Below are 24,386 nucleotides of genomic sequence, written 5' to 3'. Positions count from 1 at the left end.
CCGCAGCAGCTTGGCAAGCCCTGTAGTTGAGCCACGTAGGAGCAGCAGGCGCCCAGCTGAGGCTGCAGGCCATGCGGAAAGCAGTGACCAACATCCCAGTGGCTCTGGGAAGCGCGGGCGCAAGTGACATTGCCGGTGTGGGTGAAGCAACCCGGGACATGCAGTCCCCAAGTTTATTATGTTTAATTTTTTACACTTCAGTGCATGAACGTTGTGGCAACATTAAAATACGTTCTTCTAATTCACAACCTGTCTGTGTCTCATTACTTACTCAGAAATAGTTGCGTGTAATCTCCTCACGTCTGTATCTGCCATCACTTGGTATTGTCACTCCAGCAGTTTGTGTTTCAGGCACAGCAATGTCGTCGTCATGATCCTCGTAGTCAAACAACTCCACCTCAGTACCCTTCTTAACAGCAAGGTTGTGCAACATGGCACAGGCAGCAATTATCTTACAGCAGGTGATGGGGGTATACTGCCTTGCACCTCCACTCTTGTGCAAGCATCTGAATCTGCTTTTCCAGATACCAAAGGTCTGTTCAACAACATTCCGTGTGCTTTTGTGGGCCCGGTTATATCTCCTTTGGTTGGGGGTTGAGGGGTTGTGGTAGGGGGTGAGTATAAATGAGCGGAGGGCATATGCACTGTCACCTAAAAGGAAAAGGGAATACATTACTCACATGCATACATGTACTTCGTACTGCAATAGGTATTATGGGGGTCAGACACTGTGTCTCACCTAGGAGGTATCCTTCACCAAATTCCCCTGCAGTCAGCCGTGCATAGATGCCGCTGTTTCAAAAAATATAGGAGTCATGGGTACTCCCAGGGAATTTTGCCACAATGTCAGTGATGGCGTACTTTGCATTGCAAATCACCTGCACATTGATGGTGTGGGTTGACTTCCTATTCCTGTAGATATATTCTGTGGCATCTATGCCGCCAATTATATTGGGAAATCGAGCCATCTGGTAAAAGTCAGATTTTGTTTGCACCAGTTCGGCATGGGTAGCAGGAAAAGATATGTAATGCTCCATCCTGTGTAACATGGCGTCAAGGAATTTGTGGAAAAACCTTGACAGGCTGCTCTGTGTTACCCCATCTACCGCAGCAACCACGCTCTGGTAGCTCCCAGACGCAAGCAGGTGGAGGCTGCACAGCACCTGCACATTGCATGTGCCCTTGGGGTAGTGTGCTGCAACAGTGGTTGGAGGTCCCTGATGAGCTCCAAGATGGTGTCTGGGGCCAACCTGTACCTCTGCAGTATCTCTGCCTCAGTGAGCATGAACAAGGTGACCCTCTGCCTGTAGACCTGCTCCTCTCTCTGCCATTCCCTCTCTCCTTCCTCCTGTAGCCGTAGCCATCTTGCAATTACATAAAATGCCGTCATTGTGCAAACAGAAGTGCATTTTGGGTCCATTTTTATAGGTTCCACCTGGTTACCACCTGATTGCAATCCATGGTAAATACCGACTCTTAAATACCGAATTTCAGGCAAATTCGGTATTTCAGAGCTTCCCTACATCTCAATATCCATTTTTACCACTTCTTATTTACCGAATCGGTATTTTCCCGATTCGGTAACTTTACCGATTCGGTAAATTTACCGATTCGGTAAATTTACCGAATCGCAAACCGTTACGATTAGGTAAATTTACCGATTCGGTATTATTTCCGATTCGGTATTTTACCGAATTGGTAACTTTACCGATTAGGTAAATTTACCGATTCGGACGATTTTCGGTCTCCTACATCCCGAAAGCTCAATACCGGGTAGGTAACGGCCGAAAATACCGATTTTCGGCCATTACCGACAGGTAAAGGGCTTCCTACATCTGGCCCTATGTCTCTTGGTGTTAAATTCCATGTTTCTTGTAAGAGGATTATGGCGAAATTTCCCAAGAAGGCGATAGTCTCTTTGTGTTGTTCCATTTCCCTAAACCCATGGGTATTGTCTGTCGTTTTTATTTTCATCAGGATAGATGTAGGTTCAAGATATGTGGTATCCAAGACCAATCCTGATTTTCTTCATAACAGTAATCGGACTGTCTGGTGTTTAGGCAATTTAAACGTGTATCCTGACTTGCTTGGTGTGTTGGGTTCGTACTTCTTGCCCCCTTCAAAACGGAAGTTGTTGATTTTTTATGAATTTTGGGTGGCTCGTTCACCTCGTTGTTTAAAAGCGGATATGGATATTTTATGCACGTTGGATATGCTAGTGTAATGACCCAAGCTTCAAAGACTGCTGTTGTTGAAATATATCCACTCTATTATTTCTTTTGATGCCCATGTTGTACTGGTTACCTCTGAGTTTGTGCCTTTATCCATTTGTACGAATTCTACTGGCTAGAGGTCTGCTGTTGCGATTTTTCTTAATTTTGGAATCTCCTTGAACAGTCGCATTAAGTTTCCCCTGTTTAAAGTATCCAGTCTACCTTTTGGTTGAATATTCTGGCATAAAAATCAATTTGCAGCCGAACTCTGCTGAAGCGTTTTGTTGTTTTTGGTTTTGATGTAATACAAATTCATCCGTTCTGGAGTCTTGGAATTTTTTTGATTTTTGGTGCATGATCTCTGCCATAGCCCTTTCTTGTGAGGGTCTATTTGATGTTGAGGCTACCCTGTTGTGATTTCCTTGCTCTATCTTTGATGTTTTTTAGCGTGCACCTAACCAAGCATTTTCCATTGTAATTTCTCTCTTGATTGGTAGATTTCATGACCTTCCTTCTTTATTCAAGGTCATTTTTATTTTGTTACTTATTGCGCTTTCAGTTTGCAATTCTGTTGGTTCTAATGTTTCAAATGCCCTTTTTGACTGGTCTGGCATATCAACATCTGATGTCCTTGTAGTTATTTTTCCTTGCTCTCTATTATTTATTTCTATGTTTGGAAATAAAACTTGTGGTTCCACCAATTTTGTTTCAACTTCTTGGTTTTTTGTTACTAATTTATGTTCCAACATTTTTTCCTTGATCTCCTCATTTGCCTTTATATAATTTATATTTTTTTCACCCACTTTCTTGTTACTGAGGGTTTTCCTATGGACGGTTTCTGATGACTTATATTTTTTTTGCATTGAAGTACTGAGGCTCCCCGTACTATCTGGTAAGTTCGTTCCTGGGCTACTTAAATCTACCTTTGTAGTGTTTCCACCCCGGTCATTGCTATTTTTGTTGGCCTTGTGGGTGAATATTGCCAAGGTTTGACTTTTTTCCTGTATAGCATTTTTGCTGACGTTGTTCCTAGCTTTCCGCGCTCTTTTACATTGTCTTTTTGTTTGATTTACTGATAAACTGTGTGAGTCTGCTATTTTATTTCGACTTTGTCCGTTACTGTCATCATTTGTTTTCTTGATTTCCTCGTGCGGGGGGACGGGCCTCATCTTCTCTTGTCCTGTGGTTCTGATTTTTTGTTTATTTTGTTCTAGTGACAGCATTTTTCCTGTATTTCCTGAAGATTGTGCCACACGCAAAATTTATGTTAATATTTCGGGAAGGGACTCCAGTTTGTCTATTATCTGACCATTTCTGCAGCTTTGATCCGACGATTTATATTTGGTTTGAGTATTTTTATTGATACCTTTTGCTATTTGTGCAGTGAATATATCCAATTTTGTATTTATTCCTGCTATATGCGCTGCAATTAGGTTCATTAAATCTACTTGCACTTCTAATTTATCAGATTGAAAGTTTAAAACATCAATTGCTTGCTGAAGCGTTTTTAGCAGTGATTCACTCCAAGAAGTTTGTGCTGTATTATGGGGTTGCATCAGAAACCCCAATATTGAATCAATTCCGCTGACTTATGAGATCGTAATTGGCGGCTGTGTTTTTATTCTTTCTTGGGGTTTGCCGCTTTTCTCGTTATTTTGTTCCTTCCGTTGGTCCTTGCTAAATGAGAATTTAATGGGTGTTGAGGCTGCCCCCGCTTCCTCCCCCATTTTCCTATTTTGAAACGGGTCGGATTCTGTGATATTCCCTTGCCTGTTTGCCGGTAAAACCTTTTCCATTTGTGTATTACGTTCTAGGGCTTTGATAAGTACTTTTTCCTCGGAGATTGAAAAGGATCTTGACCACTCTAACTTTTGAGGACTGTCTTGGGTTTCGGTTTGGCCTGACTCTCCTTTTTTTATTTGTCTCTATCCACTTTCTCCACTTTCTTCTTCCTTCCCTTTTCGTTGCGTAGTTGATAATTGATGTATCTGCGCTGTTGTTTTTATCAACCACCTTTTAATAGATGTTTTCTCTTGATCAACTACTCCTACGCTTTTTTCCTGTCCATTTCTACTTGTTTGTTGTTGTTGTGGTTGTTGATTTATTTGTAGTTCCAAGTGTGAAGGACTTGTCTCTCCTGATGTTTTTAGCATTATCAAGTTTGTCGGTTTTATTGGACTTTGTAGGCCAACCGCCTCTTCTGTGGGCGCATAAATTGAAGCCATTGGAACCTTTAAAAAGTGGAATTTCTGCTTCTCGTTCTTCCCCCCAAACTTTAATGGTCCTGGAGCTGAAAGTGTAACCAGTCTCTTTTTTTGTAGTATGGGCTCCTCTTTTATTTTACTTTTGTTAGCAGTCAGGGTTGGATCTTTAGTGAGCACTTTTTTCCTGCATTTGCATGTTGGTGCTTTCCGGATTTTTCCTGACCTCATTCCCTCTGTGCTTGACTTAATCCGTTGTATCAGGTGCTTTTGCTCATTTGTCTTTCCTTTTCTTTTTATTTACATTATTCGTATTTCCTTATGCCACTCATTTAACACAGCCTGCTCTTTGGAGTGTGCAATGCAATGGAGTTTTTTTTTAAATCACTACTCACACCCCTTCTCCTGGCACGCCCAGACAGGTTACGGTAAACCCAAGAATGACTCCAAATCCTGGCAGCACTTTGTTACTCTGCCCAATCCAGAGTGGCTTTTACTAGCTGTTGCTCTGATGAGAAATGGGGGTTGAGTCGTGCCCAGCTGCAACCAACTCCAGCCAACTCTACAGGGAGTTGAAGCCAAACATGGTCTGTCCTGCTCTTCCTTTAGATTTCCAATTTCTTTTAAGCTCCTTTACAACTTTGCACTTGCACTTTCACTTTTTTTTGCTGCTGCTGGCGTGTAGTGATGGAAAATAAAATAACCAGTGCAGTTGGCAGTAAGCAGAGCAGCCGGGCAGCTAAAGCAAGGACACATAAACCAAAAGCAGTAGTGGCCTGCTGAGTTAACCTGCCCCCCGGGTCCCGCTGAAGTCCTCCAGGTCCGGGGTCCCACTAAGCGCTTTGGCAGCAGTGTGAGGCAGAGTGAGGCTGGGCTAGGCAATGCGAGGCAATGTGAGGCGGGGCCATGGCTGATAGCCATGGAGCAATGCTCTCCCCTTCCCGCCGGCCTGCCTCCGCCTCCACCTCTTACCGCTGCTCACCTCTGCCACGCCACGCTGGATGCAGGACGGAGGATGTAGTGCTCTATGTGTCGGGTGACAGGGGGGCTGCTACCGCTTGAGCTGAAGCTATAGTTGTTCGACTACCGCTTGGCTCCCCGGGCGCCTGCCAAACTTTTCTCAGCTCGGCGCACAGCTCGACGTGGCTCGGCTCCTCTCAGCTCCTCTCTGCTCCTCTCCTCTCCGCTCCTCTCTGCTTCACCTTCACCTGCTAGCATGCATTCAGGGGGCCAAAAAGAGAGGTTTGTAACGAGAAAAAAGTTTGAAATTACAATTCTACTACTTGTTTTTGTACACCGCTTTGGTACGACTGTCACTACTTCTGCAGCAACGGCTCATCCCCCAAATCTAGACCTTCCCAGGAATGCCAGATGAATTTATTTAACAAAAGTACTCCTGCCCACATGGCGGTAACACTTTCATTGAAAAAAAACAATACTGCTGGTCTGCCATGATGTGGCAGCATGATTAGCTGGTTTGCATATTTTTCATTTTCCAAAGACAATCCATGCAAGCAGAGGCGTGCAAATGGTGCCAGGGGCCCAATGCAAGCATTGGGAAATGGCCCCACCCACAATTTGTTGAAAAGTAAGTTAAAGGCTTATATAAATGTGGGACAGAGGGCCAGCCACCACCATGGGCCATAGCACCGTGGCCTGCTGTACCATTGATATCTACGCCACTGCATCAGAGCGGGAGCTTGTTGTTGGAAAATGAAAAATCGTCGTCACCAATGCTATATGGGTGTGTTTTATCAACACAAGGGGAATTTAGCTTTTTACTGCCCATTACCATGTAGATACCATTTCCAGGCATGAAAAGAACGGCTAACTTTCAATTCAAAGGTCTACACTAGATAGGACGGGCATTCCAAGACTGTGTCAGCTGGTAGTCTAGTGGGTGACAGACTTATCGACAGGGATCATCAGCTAGAACAAGCACTGCACTTTCACTTAGGGTGACCCGTTTCACTTCCTCTAAAGGAGGTTTAGCAACCAAGATCTGTGTGAAAAGGGTGCCCTCTATTTGTTTGGGTGGATGCCATGTTTCTGCTCAGCTTAATTTGCCCCCTTTCTCTGTAGCTCTGATATAACCCATACAGCATTACTGTAAAGGAATGTTACATGCCTGCTGCATCCTTCAGAGCAGTGAGTCAGGTTCAGGAAAACAAGCTGGATGTAACCATAAACTGGAAAGGAAGTGAGAAAATTGGTGAGCTAGAAGTTGTGGAATCATCTGAAAACAACCCTAATTTTTGTAAGGTCTGTTTGATATCATAGGTTTCAAGCAGAAAATGTGCTTGTAGATTATATAGAGACAAAAATAAACTAAACATCAACTGTATTTATTGATAGGTTGATATAACTTCCCACTGGGACAAGATGGAAGGTGAAGTTTAGCATGCCTGAACTCAGAATCTAATAATTTAAATTTTACTAGGGATGATTTTACCATTCTGTGTGCCTCTGCTGGTTTGTTTATTGACTCTCTGGTTTTGGAGTTTGGGGATGTGCATTCACTGTAGACAGCAGCTGGGGGACTTGAGGTATGTCCTGCCTTTCCTGGATGAGTCAAGACTGGACTGAATAAACCTGGGCTGCATTTACAGTAGGAGGAGGAGATTTCCTTTCACTTGAATGGGCCTAGTCTGCCTTTCAGAATGCTATCTCCACCTCCTGCCGTGAAGCTACACCGAAGAGGACATAACTGGTTTTGACTGAGCACACAGCCTCTCTGACACTAGATAACAAAGAGAAATGCTGTATACATACTGTGGCCCGGACCCCAGAACTTTGATCATTCTTGGAATTCAAGAGGAATCTTTGCCAAGGAGAAGAGCTGGGGAAACTTTAGGAGAAGTACTGCCCCTTTGCTGTGTGCTGTTTGGGGTTGGCCTGCAGTAGCTCTTGCTGCCAAGGAAAGGTCAAGGACTTTGATGTGTGCTGTGTCCCCTGCTTGAGGAAGATCTCCAATGGCTTGAAGTAGAACTTGCCTCCTGTTTCAAAGTCTCAGAAACACAAAGACTTCACCACCAGCTCCCCTGAACTTCCTTGCTGGGAGTTCTGACCTACCGAGAGGTGCCTGTTGCTTACACATCCGACACATCCTTGATCCCCACGGATTGCACCAGGGCGCCAAATCTACAAGGACACCAGGGCTGCAGTAGAAAACTGATAAATCACCTCACCGTAAGAAGCGGATGCATCCCCTCCCCTTCAGTACGGAACCGACGCAGCACCTCCCCTGCGTGGCAGTAATGAACTGACGCATCATCTCCACTGGAGTAAGGAACCGAAGCATCACCCTACCTGCGCACAAGGAACCGACGCATCTGTAATGACCAGCATGTCATGTTTCCCACATTCTGAATGCTAACGTTCTTTATTCCAGAGAGTTGATGTAGCGTGAGTAGTTGTAGAACACCAGAGTGTCAGTTGCTGCTGACGCTGTGTGGATAGGACGTTTTATCCTGTAGATGTTTAACTTCAATAAAGAAGAATCTATCAACCTTTCCTGCGTGTTCTGACCTACATCGTTACACTGGCGAAGACCTGGCCAAAAGAAAAAGACCCAGAGACATCTACTGTCTACAAAGGAAATGTCCTAACATGACTGTTTACATGACGACCAACATTACCCTCCTTTGCGGACAACTCTGAAGAATGAGGTAGTGTTTGGGCTAGCTTCGGGGTATCAGCGTCACCTTTCCTGCTACTGTTTTTGTTTATGAGTTGGATGCATCCAAGTTACTTTGTTTTGAAAGTGTCACATTTATAGTTTGCTATGGACAGAACTGTTTTTACCTTCTAAGATGCACATTCTGATCACTGTTTTGTGGTTTTTTGACGTTTTGGTCATATTTGGATAAAGATTACTTATTTTTCTAAACTGGTGTGGTGTTCATTTGTAGTGTTTTCACTGTATTACTGTATGTGTGCACAAATGCTTTACACACTGCCTCTGAGATAAGCCTGTCAGCTTGTGCGAAGCCACCAAGGGGGTGAGCAGGGGTTATCTTAGAAGTGTGACTAGCCTTAGCCTTAGCCTGACTAGGAATTAGTGTCCCAACTTGGACAAGGGTGCACACCATCAACAACTAGAAATCCCAATTTCTAACAGGCTGTTTGTCATTACCAGGACAAGCCACACAGTAAAGGCACATGTCCTACCTTTTACCTACATAGCACCATCCCATACGGCTTTCCAGGCCATAGGTAAAGGGTTATTTACATTTACTAAAAGGGGAGTTTCAGACGTGGCAACCAATTTAAATGCCACATCACTGCAGAAGTAAAGTGTGCACGCAGGCCATGCAGTGGCAGAACCAGAGACAGGTTTGAAAGGCTACTTCAATGGGTAGTGCAAGCAGCGCTGCAAGTCTACTAGAAGCATTTAATTTACCGGCCCTGGTTGTATAGGATACCACTGTACAGGGACTTCCAGGTAGATTAAATATGCCAAACAGGTGCAGACTAATCCTACCAAGTTTACAGGAGATAGCAGATGCACTTGAGCACTGATCAGCAGTCGTGAAGTGCCCAGAGACATAAAAACCAACAAAAAACAGTCAGAAGAAATACAGAAGGAAGGCACAACGTTTGGGGATGACCCTGCAAAAAGGGCCAGTTTCAACATCTATCTAAATACTTTGGGGCATATTTATCATAGTGTTGTGTCATCCTGCAATGGAGTGCAAGGGTGACGTAACAATAAAGTCAGATTTATCAAGCCACGCAAGGCCACCTTGTATGGCCCTGTATGGCTTCATAAATCTGGAGTAACTCAAGACATAGTAAATCGTTGCCTTGTCTTACTCTGCCCAAGGGAGGCTTTCAATGTGTGGAGCATGGGTGTTCTCACACATCCATCCATAGATTTTGGCACATCCACACATTTACCATTACGGTAGACTTGAGAATGCATCAAAATGCTAGACCTCCCCAGGCGAGGTGTATCGATAAAAAATATCTTTATTTCTCCTCTCTCTTTCCACTTTCTATATGTGCTCCATTCTGCTGTACACATAGAAAGAGGAAAATGCCTCTCAAGATTGTTTTTGTGCATGAAGGTGTACCTTCCTGCACAAAAACTAGGAAAGAACAGGAATATGCCCTATTATGTTAAATACGCCTCATTCTTGACCTTTCCCTTTCGTGCAGCACAGCAAGGTGGCTTGTTGCGCTGCATGAAAGTATGGTAAATATGCACTTTTTGTTCTTCACAAGAATTATGCGGAAAGGAAACACAGGATATTTAGTCATATTTAAAAAAATAACAGCTTATTTGAAAATATGTGAAAATACTTTCAGCGAGCTTTGGACTTGGGTAATAGAGGCATTGCATAAACAAGGATAGGAGGTTGTAAGCTCGCATTAAGACACAAAGGGGAATTTATCAAGGACCAATGATAAAATTATCGCCGTTTTATTGGCAGGAAACTGCCGATAAAACATCGATAATGGGCTTGATAATACGCCCTTGTTAATTCCCATAGAAGCCCATGTTAACACCATAACTTGGGCTTCTATGGGAATTAACAAGGGCATATTATCAAGCCCATTATCGCCGTTTTATCGGCAGTTTCCTGCTGATAAAACGACGATCATTTTATCACTGGTCCTTGATAATATGTCCCAAAATTATTTTAACAAGCACACATATTGTTAAATGCCTACTATATTCTTCGGTCTCAGGGAAATGTACCTGAGTTCCCAAAAATTTGAATATAAGCGCCTGTGTGAATATAACTAATTGGGTAGTTTAGCCTCCAAATATTTTCCTGTGAGAGTTGACTCCATTCTATTACAATGGTAAACAACGTTTACCACAAAAACTTTTCCCCCCGCAGGGAATTACAGCGCGGTTGTTAGAACAACTGCTGATCACTATTCCATCATCCACCACCCCCCTCCGCTGTTGCTTCGACTTGCGGGTAATAGTATGCGTGTTTACAATGCGGTCGTTGTAATGTCTGCGTTGCTATTCCCTGTGGGGAAAAATAATGCGGTACAAAAGAGGTATATTCTATTCCGATTGCTTCGTATGTAATTTCAGAAGGAAAGAGATAGGAACGTGATCAGAAATTACAGTCATACCAATTTCAGCAGAGAAAGCCATTTAAAAATATAAAAAAATGAGCTTCAGAATTAATCAAATGTACACAGCTTTTTGTTAAGCCTTAGAAAATTGGTGTGTGATTGACACTGGAGGAAGATTTTCTGACCATCACTATTCATATTCTAGGACTGATGACTTGTTAATTAAGAATAGGCGCTGTTCAAGCTATTGTCCATCGAGTATGTAACACAGCTCAGAAAACCGAGAGTTCTTATTATGTAAGCTTTTGGGGTTTAGATTCGTAGAAGTAAGAATGCTAGACGAATCCCCATTTCACGCATGGAAAATGAATTATTGAGATTTAAGTGTTTCGTAAATTAAAGTCAAGCGAAATTGCATTCCCTGCATCACTGTTGCAGGTTTACATTTTCCTCGCACCAAGCTGAGAGTAAATTGTCCACACAAATTGGGCGTGCACACAAATTGGACATCTAAAGCATTAATTGACAGCTGGATTGTTGCTCTATCTTTTTTGCCAGAATGAGGTAAGGCTTTTTCTAGTTCAGTGTGACAGGACAAGAAAGGTCAGGGTCTACAGAGATTTTAAAAGTAGATGGCTCAAAAAGGTCAATATGTAGTCATTGTAACAGGTGATACATGTGACTACAGTGATGGGGAGAAGACTACAAAGACTGTCTCTTGTAGTCAGTGTGATTTGAATGATCGTGACAAGCCAGGCGTGCATTCAGTAACATTGGTATGAAACTCTGAGAGACTATATTTTGCAGACAGCAGTGGCAGGTGTGATGGGTGAAGCTTCATCACAAACCAGTTTCCACGAACTCACTAGCAAACAACTCTGGCCAGTGACGTAACTTAAAAGGATTCCCCCCTGCAAAATGTGAATAGGGACCTTGATCTCCCATATCTCACAGTTATCAGTTTTGCCTGATCCCTTCCTCATGGGGCTTGGCAGTGGAGGAAGAGACCTGGGTGAGACAATAGGAAGCTGCTACTACCCTTCTACTGTCCATCTACAGCATCACTTTCACTCAAAACGTTGCATGCATGTATGCATATTTTTATGTACGAGTATGAAGTTGGACCAATGGATATGAGTGCACGTATTTATTAGTGTGGGATGAGAAATTTTCCATATTCTAATGGTGCTGGAGCTGCCTATTCCTGACAGATTCTGCCTATTTCAGGCATAAGAATAAGAGCGACTAATCCTTGACCTATATACGGGGCATTTCTGAGGCATTTTCCTGGCCCGGCATATTGACCTATTCTTCACAAATATTTTGGGCTTTCATGGTAAGATTCTGGTTATCCATATGATAACTGCAGTCCATCTTTGATAGTTTTTTTTTTGTTGTTAAAGTTTTATATAGCAGGAACTAGACCCGAGACATGGGGTATCAGAGTGCTTTACATGAGCAGCCGTTTCGTTACAGATAGACAAATTCGTTTTTTTTTTGGTAGGCACGTGGAGATTAAGGGGCATATTAGCAACGGCAAGCTATAATTATCGCTGGCCGTGCTTAGCGATAATTAGATTATCGCAGGCTATCTCTGCTTTTTATCGCCCTGGTAGCGTGTAACTAACAACGCATTACTCCAGGGCGATAAAAAATCCAGAGATAGTGAGGTCATCTCCCTTTTGCAGGGAACATCGCTGGTTTTTCAGCGATGTTCCCTGCAAAAGGGCGATAACCTTGCTGATACAACCTATAGGGTCATATCAGCACAATCCACCCCCTATGTTAGGGGTGGCTAAGTCAAGAATTTAGCAAATGTTAGTTTTTGAAGAAAACGTCTGCTAATATGCTGCACTATTGATGTCCTGACATGTAGTGTATGACAGGAACACCCACTTTGCATCTCATTAGGAATGCAAAGTTAGGCGTAGTACAAAAGGGTGCTAACATGCGACTATGCATGTTAGCACCCTCTCGTAAATAGGGCAATATTTTTATCTCTGCTTCTTTGGCTTTTTAAGCCAACAAAGCGGAGATACAGCCCTTGTAAATATGCCCTTCAGTGATTTGCCCCAAATCACAGGATGTTGAGCATCATTGCCAAGACTCAAACCCGGTTCCCCAGCTTCGAGGTCGACCGCTCTAGCAGTAAGGCTTGTGGCATTCTTGATGAGAAGGCCTACCACACCTTTAATATTTGCCGATCCTGAAATATTAAGCTCATTTTCGACAAAACTAAAGCTATCTTTGGTATAATAGAGGCCTGTTCTGGTCAAATGGTACCAATTCTTGTTGACATTCTGGCTACACCTGGCCTCCAACTCTTAACATAATGTGAACATTCTTGACATATTTGTTTGACATGAAAGGCATATTCATCTGTGACAGTAGCTCATGTGAGTGTGTGGTGAGGAAGAGAAGTTGATGTTAGGGAGAAAATGTCTTCAGAGAAAACGAATGTGGTAATTTGTGAGCAATATGCAATTTGTCCAGAAAAGGGCAGGTTTTCCTTTGGAAGATTTGGTTATTCATGCATATTAAATAGTTTCTATTTCATGGTGATATACATGTTATTTCAGACACTTCCAAACCGATGTTTCAACCACAGAATTTCAATTTTAAAGTAATTTAGTATTTAAGGGATAATTCATGCTGATGTTAAGAGGCTTATTGCTGGGTTTGGTTCCTTCATGCCAGAGGGACTTAACTGCCGTGGCTGTTAACTTCTATTGAAGTATTTAGCCTTCTATATTGATAAACATTTCTATGATAGTATCACTGTCTGAGGTCAGAGCATGCAAGATAAGTGTAAGCAGTCTTGAAAAAAGATTACAAAATGAACTGAACATTGCTACATACATTTTGTAAAAATAATAAAATCACATGACATTGCATAGCCAAGTGTGCAAAAAATATAGCTCTTTGACTTTTTTCGGGAAAATGTGCTGAAACCTTTAATGTTTCCTCCAATTTTTTCCAGTATTTGTTAGGGGGAGAGAGCTGGGGCACCACTGATGAGTGTAAGACTGGCCTGGAATGCCACAAATGTATCTGGATTTTAACAAACGTAGCTAATAAAATGTGCTGGAAAATACCCTATTTGATCCCGTTTTATATCAGGAGAATTACCTGAACCCTTTGTAAAGACAGTAGAGCCTTGTAACTTCATTTGCTTGCTCTGTACACTAAGGCAGGTAGTTTCGCCTCTCATCTTTCAAAGATCATAGTCACTATTAGCTACTAGATTAGTTTGAGTTACACCTAGACAGGCGAGACTCTAAGGGCCCCATCCATGCTGGAATGACCCCCCGCCATATTATTATGGCTGGGGGGTCAGCGGCAGACGGAAAGACCATCCGCCGCTTTTCCGCCCCACGAAAAAAGGGTTCTATATGGTGGCGGTGTCTATCAGACACCGCCAGCCATTTTAGAATGGGCATTTTCCAATGCCTTTTCGTGTCGGCCGTGCCGCTACGGAAAGGCATGCGGAGTCTGCTTTGGGGGCCCCTTGCAGGCACCCAGGGACTCTGGGGGGGGGGGGTGCATATGGGGGGTACCAACGGTATCCCCCAGCAGTTCCATGCACAACATGGCAGGCACCGCATGGTGCCTGCCATGTTGTGCATGGAAGTGCACAGTATACCTTCTGAGTGCGCCGCCCGCCACAATGTCAGGAATGCTGGATTCATCCGCCACTGTGGCGGGCGCATCCTAATTGCAGGCACGAGACCACTGCCCTTAAGTCACTATATATGACGGGATGGGGGTGGACAAGGTCCGCCCGTCATCCTTATGGGCCCCTAAGATTCAGACTGAGTGGCATATTATCAAGAACGATAATGGGCTTGATAATATGCCCTTGTGAATTCCCATAGCAGCCCAGGGTTAACACCAGAACCTGGGCTGCTATGGGAATTCACAAGGACATATTATCAAGCCCATTATCTCCGTTTTAGCGGCAGTTTCCTGCCGCTAAAACAGCGATGATTTTATCGCCGTTCTTGATAATATGCCCCTCAGTTCCTTGATATTCTGAGCAATAATATTGCACGAAGAAAATACCAATACCGTGGGGTGCAGTATTTATCAAGTACGTTATTAAAACATTATTTTAAGTACTACCCTTGTTGATAGGGGCTCAAATGGCAATATGCATGTTTCCCTCATTAAAAGGTATAAAACTTTAATTATGCAGTATTTTACGTGTAATGTAATTTACCAAGTCTTGACTAGTGATAATCGTGCAGAGTTGAACCTGTGGGGTGCGGTATTTACCGCAGGACTCAGGTTGCTGCTGGCCCTGTAGTGAGCCCCTCTTTGTCTAGATAAAGGAGGCACTTATACATAGTTCTTCTCTGTGGCAAAAGCGAAGAAGGAATCAGGAGAACACTTTCTGTGGCCCTAGTGATAGGAGAAATACTTGAGTCGGAGCTAGGTAGCAAGTGAAATTAAATAGAATGTACTGTATTGTCGCATTAGTGCAGTGATTACTAACCCCATGGTGGGAACTACATCAAAAGTCACAATGAATTTCGGGGCAACCCAACCTCCGTACCCCGTAACCAATGATTCAAACAAATTCAATTCTTTGTCCTACATCGGGTCTACCTTACTCCAGCCCACATCAACAGGTACTTCCTCCACTTAGATGTGGCTTGTCCCCTCTGCCGGCATATAGATGCCGACATTCTTCATATGCATTGGTGTTGCCTGTCCTGACTGACTATTGGAACAATGTGACGGTCACCCTCACAACTTGCACCTCCCGCGCCATTCCCCCTACCTGGGAGGCCCATGTGCTGCACTTCTTCAACAGAAACAAAAAAAATAGAGCTGCCATATGATTTCTATACCTAGGTCTAATTCAGCCAAACGCTTGATCACGAAGCAATGGAAATCCCCTCTGCGCTCCACACACTTGCCTGGCGCCGATCCCTGCTTAACTGGACTCAGGCGGTGGGTGTGGCGCTACGTAGAGAGGACCTGCTTGGCGTTCGTATGTTCCCCCATAGCGCCCCAGGATGACACAATGGTTTCCAAACTCCAAGGGATGGTCACTGACACAGGGGACCCCAATACGTTCCATGGGGTCGCTACTCAGGATATATACCCCGCCGGCGGGAATGTAGAGTAATACTGACACTGAGCTGACTTAGCTCTTCTGTCTCAGAGCCTCATTGTCACCAGGTCCTTGCAGCTTATAACCCTCCCCCCCCCCTGCTACACTAGATGCAGCAGCAAGTCTTAAGCGACTCCCCCTTACCCTTCCTTGACTTATGTTGTCCTCATTTTGTTGTGCCCTATTTCCCGAGTTGGGTTTGAACTGCACTATACCTGAATCGTTTACATGCTACTCGGGGCCGTGACTCACTAGCACTGCTCTGTCCTCCCTGGGATACTGACTCCTGGTTTGAAGTACTCGCCATAGCTTACATCTCTGTTTTTCCAGTTGCTACTTGGTATTGTGCATCGTGCTACTGACAACCACTTTTATTTCTTTTTCCACTTGATGCATGAGCGCTGGTCTGACTATATGTTTTCCTAATAATGTGCAAAATGTTAATAAAAACGATTTAAACAAAAAAAAAGTCATAATAAATTCCGAAGCCCCAGAATGCTAAATCAAACTTTCAAACTCACCAGATGAACGAAAGTCAAAGGTTGCGTGTTTCCTTAAAGGCAAAGATATACAGCGGCAGATTTACAAGCTCCTTGCGCCACTTTTGCGTCAGTTTTAACATGGGAAAAATGACGCAAAAGTGGCGCAAAGGGCTTGTAAATCTGCCCCACAATTCTTAACCTCGCAGGGAGTTCAGCCCTGCGTCAGTGCTGCTTTGATAAGAGCATAACAGCCCCCTCACCTCATGTAGGCTGAATTGTGCTGTTGATGGGTTATGCCAAGCACTTGCGAACCTTTTTGTGCAGTACATCAGAGGAGATAACACATCTCCAGATTGCGTAGTGAATGGATGTGCGGGTCTGTCCCATCACCCTTATTACAATCTCTTGACACATAGCTAGATTAATGGGCCGCTCCTTGCGCTGTCTTTGTCAGAAGAATGAGATATCAGTCTTCTGATGCCTGTTACATCCTGGAAGCAGTTGTCATGTAGGATATTGCTCTGACCTTTTTAGTGCTCACTGTGCCAAATGCTGCCCCATTGTGCTTTCCACTGGGACTACAAGACAAGCGATATCACCATCTAAATAAATATGCCTCGCTATAGCATTCAGTGGGCCAAAAGAGAGGTTTGTAACGAGAAACAAGTCTGAAATTACAATTCTACTACTTGTTTTTGTACACCACTTTGGTACGACTGTCACTGTTTCTGCCGCAAAGCTCATACTTCAAATCTAGACCTTCCCAGGAATGCCATATGAATTTATTTAAAAAAGTACTCCTGCCAACATGGCGGGAGCACTTTCAGTGAAAAAATAAAATAATGCTGTCCCGCATTGTTGTGGCAGCATGCTTAGCTGGTTTGCGTATTTTTCATTTTCCAAAGATAATCCATGCAAGCAGAGGCGTACAAATGGTGCCAGGGGGCCCAATGCAAGCATTGGGAAATGGCCCCATCCACAATTTGTTGAAAAGTAAGTTAAAAGCTTATATAAATGTGGGATAGAGGGCCAGCCACCACCATGGGCAATAGCACCATGGCCTACCGTTGATAGCTTCACCACTGCATCAGAGCGGGGGCTTGTTGTTGGAAAATCAAAAATCGTTGCCACCAATGCTATATGGGAGTCTTTTATCATCACAAGGGGAATTTAGCTTTTTACTGCCCATTACCATGTAGATACCGGTCCCAGGCATGAAAAGAAGGGCTGGCTTTCCATTCGAAGGACTACACTAGAGGGGTATTCCAGCACCATGTCAGCTGGTAGTCTAGTGGATGACAGACTTACTGACAGGGATCCTCAGCTGGAATAAACACTGCACTTTCACTTAGGGTAACCCGTTTCACTTCCGGTAAAAGAGGCTTAGCAACCAAGATCAGTGTGAAAAGGGCGCCCTATATTTTTGTGGGTTGATGCCATGATTCTGCTGAGCTTTAAATGCCCCCATTCTCTATAGCTCTGATATAACCCATACAGCATTACCGTAAAGGAATGTGATATGCCTGCTGCATCCTTCAGAGCGGTGAGTCAGGTTCAGGAAAACAAGCTGGATGTAACCATAAACTGGAAAGGGAGTGAGAAAATTGGTGAGCTAGAAGTTGTGGAATCATCTGAAAACAACCCTCATTTTTGAAGGTCTGTTTGTTATCATAGGTTTCAGGCAGTAAATGTGTTGGTAGATTATATAGAGACAAAAATAAACGAAACATCAGCTGCATTTGTTGATAAGTTTGAACTACTGGGGTGGGTCTAAGACACATACACAGGCAGAAAAAATGTACTTAATGTAGTAGATTATTATGCCACAGTTCAACACATCACTTTTCAAATGTGATAGAATAAGCCCCTCAGGTGTCGGACTGAACATGTAAATGATACTAGTGCTACAATGTTCAGGATGGATACCACCATGGTGCCAGGGAGTGTTAGTGGCACAAGTCCACCTAAAATTAAATCAAAGCAGGGAGAAAGAGAATCAGCATCATATCTTAGTAGGTTTGGAGCTGTTCTGCTTTCTCCCTTTGACGCAATACATGTAACAATGTTGGTTGTTGTGCTGCTTTGCATGAAATATAAGTAAATCTTGCACCAAATGTCCTTCCTCTGACCTCTGTCAAACTTTGCTGAAGTTACTTCAACTGAAACACAGAGAGAGGAACATCTTTGCATGTTTTAATTAAATAGCAATGAGCAACATAGACCTTGTCTCAGCTCCATGAACGTTATTCTTGTTTGTGTGTCACGGTGTGTAGAATAAATCAGAGAATACATTTTAAATCTTGTATCTCTGGGTCATTCCTTTATGATCACTTAGGGGCAGATTTACAAGTCCCTTGCACCCCTTTTACGCCGCCGTTGCGTCACTTTTGTGACGCAGCGGCGGTGCAAAAGATGCGCCATGGTGCGTGGTATTTACAACATGACGCATCTCCCAGATGCGTCACGTTGTAAAGCCCTGCGCCAGAAGAGGCGTACCATCGCAGGGGGAGGCGTTCTGGTGCAGTGACGCCTCCCAAAAGTGGCTGAGTGAAATCTACAAGATTTCACTCAGTCACTTTTGGGCCCATGCTGCGTCAAAACCCTGCACCTGCTTGAAGCAGGCGTAATGATTGACGCAGCATTGTGCACATAGGGCCCCCCTGATCATTGCTGGAGCCCCAGCAATGCGTCGCTTTTACGGCACAGATGCGTGACGCATCTGTGCCGTTTTTGCCCCGTGGTGCACCGCATTGTAAATACGGCGCATCAAGGGTGGCGGAGCAGCGGCGCACAATTACTGGCGCATCCCTGCCGATATGCAGGGATGCGCCAGTAATTGTAAATCTGCCCCTTAATATTTATGGGCAGCTGTATTAATGTGTTTTAAAGAGGCATTTGAAGGACTTGAGGGCCAAATTGGAGCAGACACTCAATTACAGTCAGGTTTGCAATGCAAAATAGCGTCTGAAATCTGCCAGATAATAAAGGCGCCTTTCCCTGAATTCAGAAAACATGAATAGTCTCCGAATGTGGGAAGAAAGGTGGCACTGCCCAAATCTTATAACACTGGCTAAACAGCAGAGAGGTGAGTGGAAGATCGCATTGTTGGAGTCCTTGAACACCACAGGACACTACTAGAAAGTATTGCTGGAACACTATAGCACTGTGAGTTCACTTGTGTGAGCACCGACACTGCTGTTAGAATTCTTGTGCTGCTGCAGAAAGTTGACACAGGTGGAGTCGATTACCACTGATTTGGTACTGCTGAGAGGACGTCCATACTGCTGGTCGACTGCATGCAGTGCTTTAAACTGGTCATGGGGTGTGAGAGAGGAGAGAGACACAACCCCATACCTCCAAATGTGCAGATAAACACAGGATCACTCATATACACACTGTTTACAAATTTCACATGCTGCATTCACATTCTCAATTAACGCACAATCCACATACACTCACATTGTTCAAATGTGCACCATTCGTGTTAACCTCATTTATATGAAATGCTGGAAGGAATTATTGAAAATGAATAAAAGATGGTATAGAACATGCAGCAGCCACACAACTCACATATACATAAGCACACACACACCAGTTACACAAACTCTTCATACTTGGACCATTCACATACCTGCATTCGAACACCCTGCCTCTTACTCTTTAAGGGCCATGCCAGATTGCTTAGATGCCATTACTACAAAGGAAGCTGAGGTGGAATACTGCAGATGCCATTATTTGTTAAAGTGGGCAGCTGTGTTTCATTGATGCAGTTGGAGGTTGTCTATAACTGGCACAACACGTGTTGCTAAGATGTGTATCTGAATACAAAATACAGTCACAAACAATCCACGTGTGTCTGACAACGTCTTTGTTTTTGTTTTTGGCTACGTGACTATGAACATGAAGGACGATTGACCAAAATGTCAGTAGTACTGGGAGTAACATTACACACAGTTTCACTTTAATGAGAGCACGAGAAGTGACATTATATGTCCTTTGATCTTGAACCTTCCCAGGAAATGACGTCACGTGACTTTAACTCTGCCAACAACTGACATCGCTGAAGTTCCATAACACTTGCATGATTAACATAACGGCGAATTTGAAAATGAGTATTGGTTTTATTATTTTGTGAGGATGTCTATTCATATTATGATGTCCCTTCCAAACCCATTCGTTATATTCTTTTACCCCCACCCATTTTTTGGTAATTATTTCTCACTTCCCTCACCTCTCCTCCCTCCCATACAATGGTATCTCTGCACAGAAAAGATAGGCGATGCGGATGTGGAAACTTACATCCATAGATTTTTGAATTGTTGTTTTTTAGTAAATATGGAGTCCTATTGTGCACACTACAAAGCACAGTTTGAGAATTGTGCCCATAATTTACATCCATACCTATATACTGTATTTTAGGTATCTGTTACCTAGCATGGGAACAGTTATATTGGGGCTGGTTTAAGTTCTTTTAATATTGTGAGTGGTTCGATATCACTACCACTGTAAAGGCTGTGCTGGAATACTGCAGATGTTGTTATTGAGTAATCTAAACGTGATGCTTGGAGGCTGTCTACCACGAGAATACAGTTTATAGCTAAGTGATAAATGTAATGAAATTACAGCCACACTGAACATACTTTGTGTGATGGGATTTTCGTATCGCAACACTGGCCTATTAGCTTTCCAAGGGAATTCGAAGATAGGATTGTTCACTTTAATTTGATAGATGTCCTGTCAAATTTCACAAAGCAAACAGACGGAGATGATGGACGGAGTGCTGAAACTTTTCAGACACTTGCCCTCAGTCACAGATCTGGTTTGTATCTTTCATCATTCTTTACCTCACTCCGCCACCCCAGTTCAAACCCAGGTATATGCAAATCAGTCTTGACCCTGTGCCAAACAGTCCAGCTCCAACTGCCAAGCCAGATCTTACCTGAACCGGAAACAAGCATACTGGGACTGGTTTCGGGGTAACACCCCTAATCAGCCAAGCTAGATTGATTCCACTGGCATATTACACAACTGGCTTGATTTGTTATTATCAATTCCAAGAAACCCAATGGTGTAAGTGAGTGCGGCACTGTCCTTTGTACTTGCACTGCTGCGCAAAGCATGTAAGTTAGCTCCCTGGCCTGCATGCAAGCTGTTGCTATGTGTTATTCTCTACATAGCTCACGTGCAGGTTCATTGTTATTGTAGGCATGTGATGTTGTCATTTTACTTTGTATTCTTTTGTGTTGTATTCAGGGCCGGACTGGGATCAGAAACCGGCCCTGGAAAACTGCTCAGCTGCCCCCCCCCCCTGGGGTGAGGGGGAGTGCAGCTGAGCAGTTTGCCAGGGCCGGTTTCGGCCCATTTTATTACAAGGGGCCGATATTGCCGACCCCCGGTAACAAAAATGGTCCCCCTGGGGCCCAAAACAGGACCCCACCCTAGCGGCCTACCAGGGAAACGCCCAGTCTCCGCTATGGCTAGTCCGGCCCTGGTTGTTCAGGGTCGCTTCCAAATGGGTTTTTCTACTGCTGCTCTGGCAGACAATTGAGGCGCGTCTTTAAGTGAGAGGCCTCAACCATGGGCTCCTTTGAAATAAATAAACTAGACCTATTTTAAACTTACTTGCGTTGACCTTCCTTCTTCACATTTGGTGTCAAGGATGGTTTCCTGGTATAAGAGCACATAGTTTGCCTCCTTTTCAATTTCCTGCAGTTTCTGAACCTGGGTTCCTCTTTCAGCAGTTGCCGTTCGCAGTTACGTTTTTGGAGCTCTCTGGTAACGTCTCCTTTTGCGGCAGAGTTACTTTCCCCAACATTTCAGCAATCTTCATGGGTCACATATTCTTCTGGTAGCTCTTTGCTTTTGTTTGTACCTATCTCCAGCAGATGTTTGCCTTTGTTGCCCTGTATCCCATGTTCCTGAATGGACGGAGATTTTGTGCCTTGTTTCTGGAGTGCAAAAAAGAACAATTGATGGACAGAATGCTGCACAATGTCAAACATTCACCCCAGTACAGAGATCTGAGCCTAAATCCATCATTGTTTTGCTCCCCATGCCTTTCCAGTTCAGACCCAGCCATATGCAAATCAGTCTTGACCCTGTTCCCCTTGGGAACAGTCCAGCCCGAACTGTCTCTGGAGTGGCCACACTACTTTGGCTTTAATCAAAGACCACATTTTGTTCAACGGCTGTTTTGTTGGCCCCAGAAGCTGTTCTTCAAGGAACCCTGGAGAGCTTGTGTCTGGGATCATCTGCCTCCAGGCTCATTGTTAATATAGGCATGTGCTGTTGTTATTTGACCTTTCATTCTTTTGTGTTGTATTCCATGTTCATTCTCTCTTCCAACAGGTCTTTCTACCGCTGTTCTGGCAGGTGGTTGAGATGTTCCTGGAAGTGAGAGTTCACGAGCTTGGGCTCGTTTGAAATGAATAAACTAGATCTATCTGATACTTACCTGCGTGAAGCTTCCGTCGTCACAGTGGCACTTTATTTAAACCAAACCTGCCATACATAGTCATACACGAACAATACAAATAAAATGGATTCTCAAACATTCTTTACACACAGACAAGCACGCACGCATGCATGCACCCATGCATTGAACGCGCCGACACACTCATACACACACATATTAACTTACATTGGGCACTACTCACAAAGATAAATTCATAGTTTTGACCTGCTAGGAATGCAGAGAAATGTGTACTTGTAAATGTCACCCAAGGGAAGGGGTTTGCCTTGTTAGTTTGAAAACACCCATAAACACAGACATTTATGATCCCTTTTTACTCTGGGATGGAAGGAGATCTTGCCCAGTCAGGGACTGGAAAAAATTCCATGCCAGAGTGGAAAGGCAAACGGATCACCTCTTGTGTGTGGAGTTCTCATATTTACCAATACCACACTGGAGGAAGATGAACCTTTGGGAAAAGTCATTTGACATTCAGAAAAGTTTTCCTGGAAATCTGCACTTGGTGTAGCTTTCCAGGTATTTTTCAGTATTGCCTCTTCAGTAACCTTACAAGGATGGCAAATGAGGTATTTGTGCTCGTCTGACCTTGACCGATCAGCATCATTTAGGGTTTGCAGTTGCGACCTCTGGCTTGCCCGTTGCAACCCTTGGCAAAGCACTTGCGGCCCCTGAACACAGAGGTAGGAAAATCAGTGCCAGCACACAAGGTATCTTGCACTTATGGACATCAGTTTGGTTGGGGCTTTAATCTACTTGTTTTTTGTCCATTTTTTATTACACTAATAGTAAAAATTGGCATATTACTCACTATTAGTGTAATAAAAAACGGAGTACTGTTAGCTGGAATATAACCCTCCCTGGCAGCAAAGATACGTAAAAAATGCTTTTATGTGTATGTTGTTTCCATGCGTGAAGGTGAGAGTCCGTTTCTGGGAGAAAGAGTGTGTTTATGGGTGTGACTGTGTGTGTATGTGTAAGTGATTGAACTTAAAGTTGCCCACTATCACTTGAATAGGCTTTGTCCTGTCTCCACACAAAGGGCTGCATTCCCCTGTGGCTGGTCTGCAGCCAGAGTTTAGGAATCTGGCTCCCTAAATAGTTTACTAAAAAGAAGTACACTTTGCAGAGAGTCTAGAGAATCCCTAAATGGTACACAGAGGTAAAAGCAGATATTCTAATTCTCTTTTTGTGGCAGTGTGGACGAGCACTTAGGCTTATCCGAGGGAAGTGCTAAGCATTTGTTGTGTACTCCACAGAGGCAGTAAATGAGACACCCACTCAAGAATAAATCTGAGACCATAAAAATACTATCCATTTTCCCAGAATTTTTAAGACCAAGAACACAGTTCTATGGAAATTGCTTTCAGAGTTACGATTTTGCAAAGTTCGGAAACTATATCACTTTTATGCACAATTTCGCACTATATGAATAAATGGGAAAAAAGCAGAAAACTGCATAGAAATCCAGGCAATGCTTTCCAAAGTTCACTTTCTCATTTTAAGCCAATGTCAGGTCCAGATTCAAAGTTACAGCAGGAGAAGTTAGGGAGCATACCGGATCGGCTGAGAACAGAGTGATGAGAGTCTTGGAAGCTTGTGTGCAAAGATGAATAAAGCCACTTGAAAACACACTGCCCAGGGGGACTTACAGGTAAGTCCAATGGGGCTCCTTTAAGGGAAGAGGTTGCAAGTGCTTGGGAAGAATGGCAACATAGCTGGTAAGTTGGTGCCAGGGTCGGTGGGGCAAGGTGGTGAGCAAACAGGTCAGCCAGGTGTTGTGTATCTTGAGGTTCTCACAATCAGGAGCAGGCAACTTTGAGAGGGGATCTTGGGACAGCTCGTCCACTCAGGGAGTGGGTC

Source organism: Lissotriton helveticus, chromosome 11 (assembly GCF_964261635.1).
Source record: "Lissotriton helveticus chromosome 11, aLisHel1.1, whole genome shotgun sequence".
Classification (NCBI taxonomy): Eukaryota; Metazoa; Chordata; class Amphibia; order Caudata; family Salamandridae; genus Lissotriton; species Lissotriton helveticus.
This window is presented reverse-complemented; position numbering follows the sequence as displayed.